Below are 18,066 nucleotides of genomic sequence, written 5' to 3' on the forward strand. Positions count from 1 at the left end.
AGGACTTCTTTAAAGGAAATACTACAGACATTAAGAAGGAAATAGAGCCAAATGATTCCTTTTTACAGAAACAATGAGTAGGAGGTGAACCATGTCAGTCATTTTTCTAAATGTTATAAGAAAATCCAACGACTGAAAATCAACAGAGGAGTTTCTTGATATAAGTAAACCTGATACATAAAAATATATTTACACAAAGGATTGATACAGCAGAAATCACAAAGATTCTTGCAAGTAACAAGTCTTCTACTGAGATTTTTAATTTACAGAAATGTGATTTAAACACAATCTTTCAAAGCTACAACAATCTATTCAATCAGAAAACCATTTCAAGCTTCATGCAAATGTAAAGCTGCCCATGTTACAACTCCATACTGTATTTTCAGGCTTGGGGAACTAAAGACTTCATGTTACTCCCACACATGGGCAGAAACCACCTGGATCAATAAGGTGATTGATCCCCCACCTCTTCAATTTCCATTCTCTCCTTTCAGTGACCATACACCCTTCCCACCAGTCCCAACAGAACAGTCAAATTCCACTAATAAATCTTTCTTTGGGGGCTGGATGTGGAAGCGCACACCTATAATCCCCGCACTTTGGGAGGCCAAAGCAGGGGGATCATCTGAGACCAGGAGTTCAAGACCAGCCTGAGTAACACAGCAAGAATAATTGGCTCTTGGGTTCCCTTCACTGGGTGTATTCCTCAGCCAAAAGTAAATGTCCATCCAGGCCAGCCATATGCAGAGTCAAAAAGGGCCTCAGTAGCAAGAATGATCTCAGGTGCCCAAGAATCATCCATCCACTCAACTTCCTGCCCTGATGCCTTCCCCTGGCATCATCCTCCTTAGAGGTCTTTGGGTTAAAACAGAAACCCCCAAACAATACATCGTAGATATACAGAAAAGTAACTTTCTGGGCTGAATTTTTAATTTTCCCTTTTAGTAAATGATGATCTTTCTGAACTGTGTTATATTTTTTTCTTACTTTCCCTGTTTGCAAAAGCAATAGATGTTCTTTGATAAATATTTAGAAAATAATGCCATTTTGAAACATTTTTTACTGGCTTTTTTAGCACATTACCGGGGAGGATCTTTGATTTACTGCTGTGTATCTTAAGCAGCAAGAACAGGGCTTGACATACAGTGCTAAATAAGTGCTTGCCTCCTACATAATGTCTGTACCCTTTTTGCATTTTTCACATATTTTGGATACTTTTTCTTTTTTACATATTATACTTTGTGCATATTTATTATTTTTTAAATTCATTCATTTTATGTTTAGTACCATTTATACTGCTTCTTAATCTTTTTCACATCACAACACAGGACATACTTCCAAGCTATGAAACTATTAAATATTTTTCTACCTTTTTACTCCCTCCTCCTTTTATTCAGAGACAGCTGATTCACTACTTTGTGGAAAGTTGGGGTGCCTTTTTTTTTCTGAGACAGTCTCACTCTATTGCCCAGGTTAGGGTGATGTGACATCGCAGCTGACAGCAACTTCAAACTCCCGAGCTCAAGTGATCCTCCAGCCTCAACCTCCCAAGTAGCTGGGACTACAGGCACAACACCCAACTAGTTTTTCTATTTTTAGTAGAGATTTGGTCTCCCACTTGCTCAAGCTGGTCTCAAAGTCATCAACGGAAGGGATCCTCCCACCTGCGCCACCCAGAGGGCTGGGATCACAGGGCGTGAGCCACTGTGCTCAATTTGTCTTTTTTCTTATAAGAAAAGGGGTTCATTGTAAAATTTGAAAAACAGAGTTGGGTTTGCTCAAATTGAGGGCACATATGCATACTATTTTATAAGGTGTTTTCAAGCAAGTGTTCCCAGAACATTTTCTTATCTCCTTAATAAACTTTTAGGATTTTTTTCCTGATTTTAAAAACAGTAGCCCCCAGAACCAAATTTCACACGTTCTTCCTAAGTCGAAATCGTTAAAAACATGGGTTACTATAACATACTACAGCCATGGGTATAGTTAATACGCACATAAATCAGAATGAACAATTGCAGGAGATGCCCTAAATCTGTTGTTTACTTTTTAAAGAAACCTCCAATATCAGGTTTTTTTAATCAGTGGTCTATCTCCCATGAACATAAAATGGTTCTCATCACTCTAAGCGTCTACAGATTAGGTTGGTAATTCAAACAGACTTTCCCAAGTAACATTCCCATTCTCAATGTAAGAAGAAGATGAAGGAAAAAATTATTTTCCTATTATTTTGACTTGGGTGACTTCAAAACAACTTAAGATTTCTGAATCCCAAGTGAAAGAGCTAGGTCAACAGTTTCAATCCACTTATTTTATCCCTAGTAAGAAATGCATATCCCTCAACAACTCCCAATTTGTGTCAGGGCAGCTGAGGTTTCTCCTACCCCTGCCAATTCTCTCCCATCATTCATCAAGACACATTTCTGCATTGGTCATAGTTTCTTCAAGCTCTGCGGCCTAACTGATTAATTATGAACCAAATTTCAAGCCCAAGCAACTCTGTAAGATTAAAGATGTTTTTCAAAAAGATGATCATTTGGTGGCCTTCCCTGCATAACGAATCCACTTCTTCATTAAATCTGCTCCACAAAACATCATTTCATATTCTATAGGCACACTCCTAACAAATGAGGCCAACAGTGTCAGGCAAAGAGGGGATACATTTGCAAGAACTAATCTCTAACTCTGTTCCTATAGTGTGGGCATGAGAATTGTCTAATTACCTAAGCGGATATAAGAAGTGATTTCTTAAAAAAATTATCTTTCTTTCTTGTGCCCTCAATGAATCCTCAACAATAAAACAAAAAAATTATCTTTCACTGAAGATACAGAAAAGGCATGGAAACCATCAGCACCATAAACAACAGGCAAACTCCATACCTGATTCATCCGCAGAATTTACAAGCACATCTTCCGCACAGCCCAGACATTCAATAAATTCTCTGAAATAAGTGGATATTCTCAAATAACAACATTTTTCATTCGACAGAAATTATTCTCCTCCGGGGAACCTTCAGTATTAGGACATACAAGATCATCCAACCTGTCTTTCAAATTCTGGAGAAGCCTGATTCACACACACTTGCTAGCATGAAAGTGACAAGTCTCATCTAAGCATCAGTTTTGTCAAACTGAAAACTGCATAGGAGAAAGAGCATATTTGAAATCACTATTCCAAAATAGCCATAGACTTCTTCTGCAGTTCCATGGTGTGCTGTTTCAACTCAATTACATCAACCCTCCAAATGTCTCCCTTTGAAAGGTCAAAACCACTCATTAAAAAATAAACATGGCTTAGTCAAATACGTTTGCCTGAAGCAAACTGTTAATGCGAAGAAATAGCCTCCATATCAAGTTCAGAGATATGGGTTGGGTCCAGTCGGCTACCAGTTTTCTGACTTTGAGAAGGTCTTTCATTTCTGGGCCTTGGAGGGAAGGAGGAAGAGGAAAAAGTAAAAAAGGAGTGGGGGTAGGGAGAAAGGAAAAAAAAAATAGGTGAGGAGAGAGAAAGGAGTGGGTGCTTTAATCTGTGAGACAGGGAGTTGGGTCGGGTGAGACGCTCATCTGTGATTCTGTATTAAAAAGATTTGCATTCACAATTATTCCAATTATTCTAACTATTCCAAATTATGAGCAAGAGTCAACTTTGATTACTGTTGATTAAAAAATTGCCATGGGAGGTGATATAGAATAATGGTAAGAGATAAGGTTTGAAATTAAGAAATGTAAATATGACACCCAGCAGAAGGCATGAGAACCATGGAGGGGCATTTCTAAATGGCATGGTCATCGGGGTCCCTACCTGCAGTTAGTGGGTGGGACCCACTGAAATTAAATGTCAATCAAATCCAACTTATGTGAGAATTAGTCACTATTTTCTTTTTTTTTTTTTTTTTGTCCTTACCCTCACCCCCTCCTTCCTTCTCTGTCCGCTCACCCCTTGAGGAGACTTATCAACTTGTTAATATGTTGTTTGGGATACAGGATACTGCATCCTCATTTAAAAGTGAATTATGTTTGTCATTTCCCCTTTATAATAATATATATTTTTCCAATTTTAATATCAGGTGTATCCAGATGAAGCAGAATGATTTTGAAGTATTTCTTCTTTTTCTATTGTTTGTAAGATTTGACATGATCTGTTTTTTGAAATTATCTTTTATTTTTACTTATAAATATTAGTTGTCTATTTTTTTGAGACTTTGGGAAAATAAATAATAAGAAGCTAACTGATGACTCTATACTGAACCTCAGGGTCGAAGTATTCTATAATGGTCATTCTCTTATTTGACAAGATGCATGTTACTTTCTTTGCATTACTGTTATTATTACTGCTTAACACCTGGTTGCAGCAATCGTCTAATTTCTTTTCTGAATGTATTTATCTTCATTCATTCTTTATGAGATTTTTGTTTCTAGTCCTTATCTTAAACATTGTTATTGTTGTGAAATTTTAAGCCATTTTAGTTCTGTGAAGGCAAAATGTGGAAACCTAATAATCACATGTATATGTAAAAATAAAAAAATAATAATAAAAATGTGAGCATCTCTGAAGACTCTGGATTTCAGTCCATTTCTCATTAGCTAGGTGACCTTCAATGACCTATAATTAAGTTTTTTAATTCTAAGCCTCAAGTTCCTCAAAGGTACAATGGAAATAGCATTACCAGCCTCGTGGAGACTCGAGTGTACCCACATGGGGAGTGCTGGAGCAAATCCCCGCTCTGCCCTGACTGGCCAAAGGCCCTTATGTGCTCAGCTCTGCTTCTCTGATTTCCTCATCCATAAAACTGAGGCAAAAACATTGCAGGGATGTGATGAGTAGTGACTCAACAGCCATTAGCTATTATTAATGGCAGTGCAGGCCTAATTATTTAATAGGAGCTCAATGGGTGCTCCTAGTCCATGGCCTCACATGTTACAGGACCCAGATGCACACGTTCAAAAGCTCAGGAACTATACCCAGCCCAGATCACCCTTGACTAGAACTGTTAGTAAAAAGGAGTAAGGCTTATTCATTAGTGATATTAACTGACATTTTAGCAGATTGTCTTTCAAAACAAATTTACACCTGGTAGTTCTTTAAAAAAAAAAAAAAAAGCATACTAATAGCATTGAGTAATTAGGCTTAGTATACACAGAAGTCTCCAGATGTGTTCCACAATATAATTAATAGTCTAGAGGATTAAACTGCAAAGCCCAAGTTCAATGCTGAAACATTTATTCCAACAACAACAACAACAAAACCCAGCTCCAATTTCTTTAAATACCCTCACACCCTCCCAGTGCTGTATCTGTCAAGGAAAGGGGGCTTCTGGTGAAACTGTACTTCCTAAAATAAGATTTGGCTGAAATGCCTGCAGTAGAAAATGTTTAACTAGAATATGATATATCTCAGCACTTTTTCACAAATGCAAGCATGTTGGAAACCATGTTTGGTTTTTTGGGGTTTTGTTTTTTGGGTTTTTTTTTTTTTTTTTGAGACAAGACTCTCACTTTGTTGCCCCCAACACAGTGCCATGGCATAATAGCTCGATGCAACCTCAAACTCTTGGACTCAAGCGATCCTCTTGCCTCAGCCTCCCAAGTAGCTGGGACTACAGGCACCCGCCACAAGGCTCAGCTATTTTTAAAGACGAGGTCTCACTCTTGCTCAGGCTGGTCTCAAACTCCTGGGCTCAAGTGATCCACCCGCCTCAGCCTCCCAGAGTGCTAGGATTACAGCCATGAGCCACCACGCTGGGCCTTGGAAACCATCTTAATCAAGTTAAATTCAATAAGATGACTGGTTATTCACACAATAGATCTTCAAAATCCAGCTTTTACACAGCCTAGCAGTAGGCCTCCCAACATTTTCAGTATACATATACTTTGATTTAGAAGTTTATTCCATGCTACACTGAGGCATGAGTGAAATAACAAATATATAATTCTCAGTATAGTTTATAAAAGCTTTAAGTTCTAAAGAGAGGGTCATTTTATACACTGCATTGGTTTCTAGGGCTGATATGGAATCCAAGAAGAACTGTAAAATGAAAAGAGCCCAGTTTGGGATGGTGTGCATATTACACACAACACACATTTGTCTCTGCACAGAACATATAACAGAGACAATATAGAACCGAAACTATCTCTGGAGAAGGCAAAGGAGAACTGGGATGAAAGGGAGGCTCTTTACCTTCTAAAAATCCTTCTATGTTGCTTAGGAAACTTTTTAAAGCCAGTGCATGTATTTCATTTTTTAATTTTAAAAAAGTAAGTGAATATTTTTAAGATAAAAGAACAGGTTCTCCCTCCCTGTCACTATTCCTTTAATACTGAACCCGACTTACTAAATGATAAGCATGATCAGTACAGGCAGATATTGCAGTTCCGTTCTTCTCTATAAACCAACAGCCACCTTCCCCGAATTTGAGTTAGATGAGGCACACACTTTGCACAGCCACCTGCAGGAAACAGGCCTATAAAACATTTAAAAAGTCTGGTTTTGTATTTTGGCATAAATAATTCTTTAATGGGCTCTAAATGTCTTGCTGCCTTTATTGTCAAGCAGGTAGACACACTGTTTTGCATAAAGTGAACAGCTCACTGCTGGCTGAGGGCTGTTCTTTACCCTCCAGCCCAACGCCTAGGGGACTATATTAACCTGTTCACGTCAGTATCAACCAACTACTCACTAAATAGAATCACACCGCGTACTCTGCCACCACCTCCCAATACCACCAAGCAAACACCACCCAGAAAAGCAGGGAGGCACACAGGACTAGTAAATGCCCCCAAGTAGCCCTTCTTCAAAAACACTCAGGCCAGCCCAGTTGATAATGGCCAGCAGCCATCATATATTCCAAGAAAGAACAGACGTGGTAGCCAGAGCCAGATAAAGCAATGACCCACTACACTGCGCTTCCTATACCACTCTTTAGAGGATCCCAGGGGGGTGGGAGAACAAAAACAGCTCCTAGACTTCCGGCTCCAAAATGGCCACGTAGAAGCAAGCAAGTCTCTTCCTAGCCACACAAAAAATAAAACATACAGCACTGAAATTATCACCAGAATCAGACCATTCCAGGGCCACAGGGCAGAGAAAAAACTTTGAACAGCCTCTCCCTACAAACATTGGATCAGAGGTAACGGACCTGAAAAAGAGTGAAATGTTTTACAAATTGTCTCCTTAAAGCTACACACACACACTTGTGGGAAGTAAAACCTGCATCCCTAATAGACACCAGTAATCAGAAGGGCAGGGGAAAGTCCTTAGTTCTTTGCACCACAGAGATGGCTCAGAAGTATAGTCTGAAACTGAAAATTCCCCAAAAGGAGTTTAAAAACTGTTGTTTCTGGGCTCGGTGCTTGTAGCTCAGCGTCTAGGGCGCCAGTCACATACACCAGAGCTGGCAGGTTAGAACCCAGCCTCGGACTGCCAAACAACAACGACAACTACAAGAAAAAAATAGCTGGGCATTGTGGCAGGTGCCTGTAGTCCTAGCTACTTGGGAGGCTGAGGCAAGAGAATCACTTAAGCCCAAGAGTTTGAGGTTGCCCTGAGATATGACACACGGCACTCTACCAAGGGTGACACAGTAAGACTCTGTCTCAAAAAAAAAAAAAAATCCTGTTACTTCTGCTTATAGAAAGGTCTGTGGTACTTTATGATGAGAGTCTGCCATGTTCCTCACTTGCTGGCAAATAAACTCCTTCCTTCTCCTCAACCACCTGTCCTTGTTCTTCTGATGCAGCCTCTCTGATGCGAAACTTTTGGTAACAGCACCTACAGCTGGCTACCACCCAGGACCCATTCGGTATGAGCTGTGTGAGTTTGGGCAAACTGCTTAGCCTCTCTGATCCTGGCTGTCCTCATCTGCGTAATGGGGCCAGTAATGCCACCCCCCTTCTAGCTCACAGAGCTGCTGTGAGGATAAGGCTTTTGGCACGTAGGTGACCCTTCATGTCAACTAGTATCATTACCATCATCTTTAGGCACAAACCTGAGGCAGTTTTCCTAACTCCACTCTAGCTCCCACCCATTACTAAAGTGACCTTAAAAGGGGGCTAGCACAAAACCATCCCAGTTACCTCCACCAGCTTCCCTCCCCTGAAAAATAACAACAGCTCCCCACTGTCATCAGAAGGAAGTCCAGAATCCTCAAGGCAAACTTCTCCAAGTCTCACGTTAACCATCATTACCTAGCGGAACTCGGGGTCTACCTCTCTGACTTCTGCCTTCCACAAGAGACTAGCTACATGTTCCCAATACTCTTTCCACACTTATAAACAGGAAACTGCCCAATAATCCCTCTCTGCACTAGAGGGTGGGCTCCACTCACCACTCCCCAACCTGTCAACTAACTAAAAACGGCAGGACCCATCCTTTCAAGTGTTATAATCCATGCAGCCCATAATAGTTAAAGCTGCTTTATAAAACAACAGAGCTTCATTGGTAAGTGCTCACGTTCTAGATCCTTCAGTTAGCCACGTAAGACCAGGTGATTCCTCACCTACCATGTAACTCTGTGCTTAAATGAAATGTGTGACTTTCAGTTACAGGTTTCACTTTGGAAATATCTGTTTACCTACAAATGTGAGCCCCAAGTTATTTCTGGATTTTGCTTTTGCTTTCAGGCTAAGAAAGCTGCTGCTACAAACTCTCAAAGTGTAAGGATGCTGATAACACCCCTCCAGGAAATCCAGTTTCTGAGAATTGGATGAAATAGAAAGAACAGAAGACTTCACGCAAGTTGAGAATCAGGGAAATCCGGAAAATTCAAGGTCACAGTGACAGTCTGCCACCCTTGCTTTTTGTTTTTAGAGACAGAGTCTCACTTTGTCACCCTCAATAGAGCACCGTGGTGTCACAGCTCACAGCAACTTCCGTTCTTGGGCATAGGCAATTCTCTTGCCTTAGCCTCCCGAGTAGCTGGTACTACAGGCGCTTGCCAGAACTCCTGGCTATTTTTTTGTTGTTGCAGTTTGGCCAGGGCCAGGTTTGAACCCACCACCCTCAGTATATAGGGCTGGCGCCCTACTCACTGAGCCACAGGCACCGCCCCCGCCACCCTTGCTTTTTCACTAACCCCGTTTGGGTGGGTTGGAGTAACTTAATTTAACATGAAAAACATGACTGAGTAAAATCCCTTTTAACCTTCAGGAAAAAGAGGGGTTTAAAGCCAATCACTTCAATCCTCTTCTTTTCTTTTTAACTGGTATTATTAATCTTGGCAAAATACACACAACATAAATATATCACCTTGCTGTTTTGAGTACACAGTTCTATGGCATTAAGTACATTCATGTAGTTGAACACCACTACCACCATCTGTATCCAGAACTTTTCATCATCTCAAACAGAAACGATGTCCATTCAGTTCCCCACTGACTCTCCCACTGGCCCATGGAAACCACCATTCTACTTTCCATCTCTATGAATGACAACTCTAGGTACCTCAACAAGTGGAAGTACACAGTATTTGTCCTTTAGCAACTGGCGTATTTCACTCAGCATAATGTCAAGTTTGTCCATGTTACAGCACGTGTCAGAATGTCCTTCCTTTCTAAGGCTGAGCAATATTCCACTGTACGTACATATCCGATGTTGTTTATCTACTCATCCATGATGGATATTTGATGGATATCCAGAATACCTCCGGGCGATTATGAATAATTCTGCGATGTACTTGGGGATACAGATATCTCATCAATTAAGTTCAAGAACTCATCCTAGGAAAACTGCTACATACCTCATTGCTGAATATCACTACGGTTACCTTCAAAGTACTCCCCTGGGAAGTTATGCACGGACACCACCGTCTAGTCCACCCTTCAAAGGAATTTTTCTAGGATGACTTTTTTTTTTTTAAGACTAGTCAAATGCAGTAGTGAGAAGGGGGAGAGTATAACAAGGAGTTCAATCTGTAACTGACCAAGCCATCAAGTGAGATGACTGACTACCTTCAGACCAGCCAGACTTCTTCAGTTGTCAGACGGTGTATGACAGCTCTGATAGCCATTCCAAACTGCCCTGAAGGGTGCAGAAGGCACTGGTGTCAGTGCATAGCTTTCCAAGGGACTTCAAAGGTGGCCACAGTGATATTCAGCAATGAGGTATGTAGCACTTTTTCTAGGACAAGTTCCTGAACTTAATTGTCCAACCTTGTATATCCAGAAGTGAGATTAGTGGGTCACATGGTAGTTCTACTTTTAACTGTTTTGAGGAAGCTTTGTACTGTTTCCACAGCAGCCACACTATTTTATAGTCCCATCCACAGTGCACATGGGTCCCAATTTCTCCATACCCTTGACAATACCTGTTATTTTCTAGATCTTTGATATAGTCATCCTAACGATAATCCTTAATTTTTTTAATTTGAAACTGGCTAGTTGAATTAAACTTTTGTTCCATCTATGCATTTGGCTAAGAATGTTTAAAAACCTGATTTTCACAAGTGTGGTGAACATTCACTTTCTGAGAAGCAATTTTAATAAAGCAAGTGATTTATTTTTTTAATAAAAAGAAAAAAGCTTTGGATACAAAATCATCTTGCATTCAAATCTGATATAGCTACTTCTGAGGTAAAGTACATTCCCTAAATTTCAGTTTCCTCATTTGTGAAATGGAGTTGTGAATAACCATCTTTTAAAGTTCTTGGGAGAATTAAAAAACAAAATTTACAAAGCACTTACCGTGAGGCCTGGCATCCAATAAGCACTAAAATAAAGACAGCTGAAGAAAAAGTATCCAATGTACTCAGTACTTCTATGAAACCAATTTATATTTACTCACACCTTCTTATGAAAGATAGATCACAACTATAGTCCTGGCTGAAGGAGAGAAATGGAGTGGGAAGGGAGGGGAGGTGGGAGGTTTGATAGAGAGAGGGTAAACGGCAGGACCACACCTATGGAACATATTGCAAGGGCACAAGTCAAATTTAGCAAGTATAGAACATAAATGTCTTAACACAATAATGAAGTAAATGAGGTGAAAGCTATGTTAATTAGTTTGATGTAAGCACTCCAAATTGTATTAAAAAAATCAAAACATTGTACCCCACATATGCGTAAATGTATTCATGATCTAAGTGTATATAACTTAATAAAAAAAAAAAAAAAGACAGCTGATGGCAGGTTCCATTATTACTGAAACACCACTGAAAGGTAAGTCCCAAAAGGTCTCATATGCAGCAATGCAATGGGCATAACCTCTCCTCATCTACTCAGATGAACTTGGTCTACCATGATTTACACGTAGATTCCCCAAACCTCAAGGCTTGTCACTGTAGCCAAGACAGTAGTTTCTTACATGTTCTTCTTAAATATAAACATACAAACACAAATACTCTCTCCCCGAGTAGGTGGGATACTAAGATGTGACACCAAGTAGTGGTAGGCAGCACAGCACAAAATTACACCTTTGTTCACAGTTTGAAAAAGTTGTACAAAGAATTTGTCACATATTTAAAATTATGCTTAGTCCAGTTGTGGCAATAAAAGTACAGTACATTGTAAGACAGTAACATTTTTTCCCTTTTCTCTTGGTTAATTAAAAAGCTAATGCCAAATGGCTGTCTTTTAAAAACATAAGGCTCAGGATAAATTCACGTAATTCACATTCATTTAAATACACTATCTCAGCAAACAAGCTTGATCTGTTGGAGACTGGTTGTCTTTCACTGGGCATCTTTATCTGGCTTCTCATTTAGATTACAGAACCCAAACTCCCACTAAGTAGCTGCTGCTAGTTCTGTTTCTAGAAGTTTATTAATAAATTACAGTAAACTATAAAGTGCTTGGGAACCTGAAGCAGTTGTGAAAGAAGATGTATACCTTCTTCACATTTAAATGAATCAAATAAATGGAAATCGATTTTAAAATAAAAGTTAAACCAAAAGAGTGCTAATCCATCATCAAACACTTCAAGATCCTTCACATGTGTGTGCACTAGGCGATATTCTGAGCACTTTACATTAACACTTTTAATTTCTACATAAGGATTCCGATTTGGGTTCCGATAATAATACGATGCATTTCAAATAACTCCTTACAATTTTGACACATTCCTTTATTTACATACACCACTGAGAAATACTCATAGAAAATAACACTCCAAAACCTTAATTGCATGACTGGCTTTAGTTTTCTAAGCAGTCTCCATCTTTCCATCTTGGCTAATATATGCCCATGCTAACCATTTCCTTCCACCCACCTAGAGAACTGGTTCAGAACACTGAGTTGCCCTCATAATAGCATTAGTTTACTACAGGGGTCCTCAAACTTTTTAAACAGGGGGCCAGTTCACTGTCCCTCAGACCATTGGAGGGCCGGACTGCGGGCCCCAGGATGAGTCAGCTGCTAAGCAGGACAGGCAGCGGTGGTGAAAACACCCAGCGGGCCAGAAAAATGTCCTCGGCGGGCCGCATGTGGCCCGCAGGCCATAGTTTGAGGACACTAGGTTTATTAGTTCAGGAAACTGCTGCAATCACTGTTCCATTAAATGCTTTAGAATTACTCTTTAATTTTAGTAATTAAGGTATGTAAGTATATAATCTTAAATCTTTCTTTGGTCATTCAAGATTTAATGAGGAATCTCGGTGTATTTGTCAAAGGTCTCTAACCCATCCTAGGAAGGCTCAGGTTCCCATTAGGAGTATCCATCATCATTGGGTCTCAGTGATTACTGAAGCCAGTCAGAGGGAATTAGACTGAAATGCTGTTAGGCCCTATAAAATAAATTCTTGTAATTTGCTCTACCAGTCCAAAACCCAGAAAGACCATACATTCTCCCCAAAGCGCACAACATGCTTTGAGCGTCTGGCATTCTCTCTTTCTCCTCTCCTCTAAGTTTCCACTTTAATTTGACCACCAAGAAGAAACCAACAAGTAAGAATAACAGTGCAAGCAAACAGCTTGTCTACCGCTGTCTTTACCTTTCCCCCTAAATTATTGTTTCCCTGAAATCTGAATCGCACCTCCCAAAGGCAACCTGAGTAAATCCTGAGGTGTCCCTCCGCCTCATACTCACAGCATTCAGACCGTGTCTGCTGTTCGGATTTAAAGTTCTGTTAACGGCCAGAGAGTCTCTGAATGGCAAAACCACAGCCTCTAAGAAGAAAGCACAGGCACACAGCTTTGGTGGGAGAGCCTCGCCTAGCAGCCAGGTGCCTTCAATCCCATGGCAGGTTCCTGCCCTAACAGGTCTTCCCATGGCTGCCCTATGTCCTGGGGCGTGGCTCAAGCCACCCAGATGACAGGGCTTGTGAACCCTGATGGTTTATCCAGAGAGTACTCCCCGTCCCTCCCTTCTGCATATTCTATTTTCAGCAGTTGTCTCAATGTCCTAGATAGCAGTGCCGGCCTCCACAGGATCACCAACTGCAGGGGGCCACTCTGTCTCCTTTACTCTGAAACCACTCTTCAGCTTTTATCTTTCACGCGATTGATATTATTCAGCAATATATGATAGTCAATTTAGAGAATATCCTCCAAATATGATATTATATCTAATTTGCTGTCTCATAATTAGATTCAGAACAGGCATTCCTGGCTCAGCTATGACATAAGAACATCGCATATCACATCCAGATGCCCACTATCCCTTACTGAGGATGTTCACCTTGATTCCTTGTTTAGGATGTTACCTGGTTTCCCCACTAAATTGTTACTATTTTTTCCTTTTGTAATCAATTATTACATTTATGTAATAATGACAGCATTTGCGTTCAGAAACTGACCTTTTCATTTGTCTGGTTAGGAAATACCTGCTGAGCACCTGTTACTTGACAAGTACTCTGGTGGCACCAGAGATACCACAGCAAAACAAGAGGAAATGAAATTACATTCTAGTTAGGGAAGGCAGACAATGTGCGGGGAAATAAATAAAGCACATGCTGTGTGCTCTGGTGACAAGTGTGTCCAAGAAAATAAAACAGGGACAAGTGGCACAGAGAGATTTGATCTGTTACCGCTGTCACGGCCTTCCCTCCTATCCAAAACAGTGCAGAAGAGATCTTCCGAGAGCAGAAATTCTATCTTGTCACTCCCTGCCTAAAACCCAAAGAGTGAGTCTAAACTCCCCTGCAGGCATCCAGGATCTCCATGGAGTGCCGGCCTCCTCCAAACATCTTTGCTTATCCTCTCTGGCAATTTATGTTCTGTCAGTAACATCGAGGCTTCTCCTAACTGTGCCCCGCTGTGGCCCCCTTATCCCGCTTGAAGTAACTTCTCTCTCTTGTCCTGTCACAACACTTCCCCTGGGAATTGTGGATTTTTGAGAGAGAGAGCGAGAAAGACAGAAAAGGATTGAGTCAATAAACTCTAACAATCTAAAAACCAACAAAGAAGGGGCTCTCGATTACTTGAGAAGTCAAAAGGCAACTACAATGGCACCTCTGTAAGTTGACCGCCCCAGGGACTGTAACAACCTGGCCAACAGTGGAGGTGGTCAGCCCAGGGAACGGGGCCTGCTGTACTGATACACACATGGGGCACATGTCTGGTCTATGCAAATTAGGTCAAGTTAAAAAGGCAGTCGATGTAGAGGGGTTCTACTACATTTACATGATCTATTTTCTATATTTTATACAAACTTTTGTATTATAAACAAATGCGCTTTGTTACATTGTTTCATTAGGAAGAATGCTTGGTGAAACACTTGACTTTTTCCTTTTCTCTGAATTCATTAAGGAAATTAATTTGCATAGACAATTCCATGCCATTCACAGACTAGGAAAAATTACCAGGCAATGCTTGAGTTTAAACAGCTTGTAAATAAACATCATGAATATGGACAAAATGTGAATGCCCGGAAGGCAAGTGGTGCAGAATTCCACCTACACAAATCTAGTGAGTCACACTTGAATTCCACGCGTCCGCTCTCAGTCCTTATGGGGTACTCTGTCCCGTGCTCGGTGGTATAGAAATGTTCCAAAAGTATTGGATAGGAGCCCCATTTTCAAAGAGGTCAGAAAATGTGGTGGGATGTGAAAATATGTGGAATCATTAAAGCCCTAGAAAAAAATCTCAGGCTTACTTTTTAAATAATGAGACATAATTACACAAATCACTGGAGGGGTGAGTGGGGGTGCTAACAGCCTGCACATCTTGCTTCACTGCCCATCGTTGTGTATATGAATGGTTACGCGGGAAGGGAGGAGTTGGGGGTTTTCCATTTGTTTCTTTGGGCAGAGGGCTTGTAGACAGAGACTGTACTTTCACGATGCACTCTATCTGCACTTTTTAAGTGTCTGGGGCAGGCCTGGGCTTCTCACTGTCAAGAAATCTTCAAGTGCAGGCCACTGACTGTTCTCCTTACTGGGAACCCCTCCTCCCCAGAGGCTCTGACCTGACAAGATACTCAATCTGCAGCTATGATGGAGCAAAACCATTCACTTGGGTAATCATCTCTACTGCCTGTAAAAAGACGATTCTTGAATTTCTACCTCCAGCCTCTCCCCACACAGAGATGACTTACAAATGAGGGAAAAAAAACAAACCAGAACAGCAAGAGAAATCAAACTGCTAGCGGAGGCCCATCCTGCGACTCAGCTCCCAGGGGAGACCGAGAGGAGGGAGGCACAGGCCACTTCCTTCTCCTGTCCCTGGAGGGGAAGACAGCAGCAGTCTGCACACTGACACTCCTCCCCACCCTTCCCTTTTCTATCTGGATAGAGCAACAAATACCTGCCCACATTTCGTGTTTTCCTAATGAGTTAGTCACCAAAATTTTAGCATTTCACTCTTTAAAACTATACAGACACAGGAGAATACTGAGAGGAAAAAGAAGATATCCCCTTCCTTCCCTTTCAGTCCTCAGATCCCTAACTTCAAAGGTATTTATGTAGATGCCTTCTAGATCTCACGCACGTTTTCTAAAGTAAAAGCATGCAACTTTATAAATGTACAGCAACTTTTCAATTTTAAACATAGCCCTCAAAAAGTGGATTGTTTTGTCAATGATCAGAACATGAACTTAGCACCCAAGATTCTCAGCACACCTCAGTTTCTCCCATGATTATACAGACAGAAAGATGCAGGTAAGCCCAGCCTGAAATGTAATAAAGTATCCATACAAAACCACGACCAACATGAACCACGGCTGCCAGAGAAAAGTCTTTAAACCTTTGTAGAATCACATGAGAGAACAACCAACCCCAGTCCCTCCTGGCACCAGAGTATTCCAAAAAGAGGTATGAACTCCATTCCTAAAAACTACAGAAAGTTCAGCCCTGGGAGTAAAACATTACATGTTTGTCTTCCTTTTTCAACTGATGGGCCAGAAAGGGGAAATGAACTTACAGGCTCGTGTGAAAACAACAAAATACTGTTCTTCCAAAAGGGCTGATTAAGAACACGCTGTCCTGAGTGCAGTGGAGTGAGACGCTCCTTCCTGGTTCCCAGCTCTCAAGAGCAGGGAGGAGCGGCTCTGCAGGCTTGGTTTAGGACAGACAAAGGCTCGGACACGACTTCCACAGTCACTGTCGCTCTGATAGCCCGATGGGCATGAGGCTTCAGGGACTGGGCAGGGCGGAGGGCTGTGGACATCTGCAGACCATGTCACCGTATACATTAACAGAGCAGGTCATCAGATCATGGAGGTTTTGTAGAGAAAAAAGAAGGCCAGGACAGCCAGGTGACTCACACTGACTGACCCTACGCTGTTTTGCAGGTACACACCCTCTCGCGTGCCTGGGAAGTAAGAGGCATGTTCTACCGGCTTTAATAAGAGAGAAGATTCTAAAGCAGATAGCCTATGTGAATAGTGACCATATTTCCTGTCTAAAAATTGGGACACAATCAGACAAGTATAAAGAAACCACCATGCAGAGTGTAAGAAACCAGGGCAGGTTCGCAAAGCCCAGGTGTGGTGTCATCTGCCTTCTTTCCTAGCAAGGTTCCCAGGCCCCTCCCCTGGAGATCAGATTTAGTAAGTCCGGGTGGTGCCTAAGAAGCTGTATTTTTAATAAGCACCGAGAGGAGACTGTTAAGCTCAGGCAGGATCGGGGAACACTAAATTAAACCAATTATACCTTATCACACTTAGCTGTCTTTAAGAGAGTTCTACCTTTAAATGTCACTTAATAATGGCCATTACGTTAATTTATAAATGGTAATAATGAATATCTATCTTCTCATAATTTTCCAAACAATTTGATATTGTTTGATATATAATTTGATAGTATCTATTTTAAATAAAGAGGTTAAGTAATTTGTACAAATTCACACAGCTAGTAAGTGCCAGAAAGGGAATTGAAAAAGAAATACAAATCCATCAGGTGTCCTTGTAACCATCTACAGCTGCGGCACAAACATAAATTCCGTTCATTATTTTAAAAAGTAATGCCAGTTGGTTTATTCCCCAAAGTCAAAACAAAAACATTTCTAAGTTATCAGTCTTTTCAAATTACTTGCTAAATAAAGGCACAGAGAACCAAAATATATCTCTAACAAATTGTTTCTATCGAATGCTGCCCTCAAATTTGTCCTTTCATGAAGATTTGATCCTAATCTCCACACCTTTCTCCACAGAGGGAAAAGGTGCGATCAAAATGTCAATGGCGCCTCCCATAAAAATAATTAGCTTAGAGGAGTTACAATGGGTTATAATTTAGACCCAAAATCTTGTCAATAACACATGGAGGGCTAGATTTTTAATACCAATTTATAGAGAGCAAAAAGCAGTGATTTTTCAACATTTTCCTAGCTATTCTCTTCTATTGTGTCTAACACTGAAATTTTAAAAAAGAAGAAAAATTTTTTCTACTCTTTCTGCCAAAAAAAGAAAAAAAAAAGACTTAGTATGTCAATTGTTCAGTACCCTTCAGCCTCAAGTTAATTTATAAAGTCATTCAAATTTGAAAAGGACACAACAACCATAACCAAAATCAAACTCCTGATTCACTCAACAAGTGTTTGCTGAGGGCAGCCTGTAGGTAGAGCAGGCACTATTACGGGTCTTGTGGATGCAGAGAGGAGCTGAAGTGGAGCTCACAGTGGGCAGTTTGTGAGGCAATGCCAGGAGCTGAAGCGGAGCTCACAGTGGGCAGTTTGTGAGGCAATGCCAGGAGCTGAAGCGGA

The sequence above is a fragment of the Otolemur garnettii genome, unplaced genomic scaffold (assembly GCF_000181295.1).
Source record: "Otolemur garnettii isolate 467f Iridium unplaced genomic scaffold, OtoGar3 scaffold00008, whole genome shotgun sequence".
NCBI lineage: Eukaryota > Metazoa > Chordata > Mammalia > Primates > Galagidae > Otolemur > Otolemur garnettii.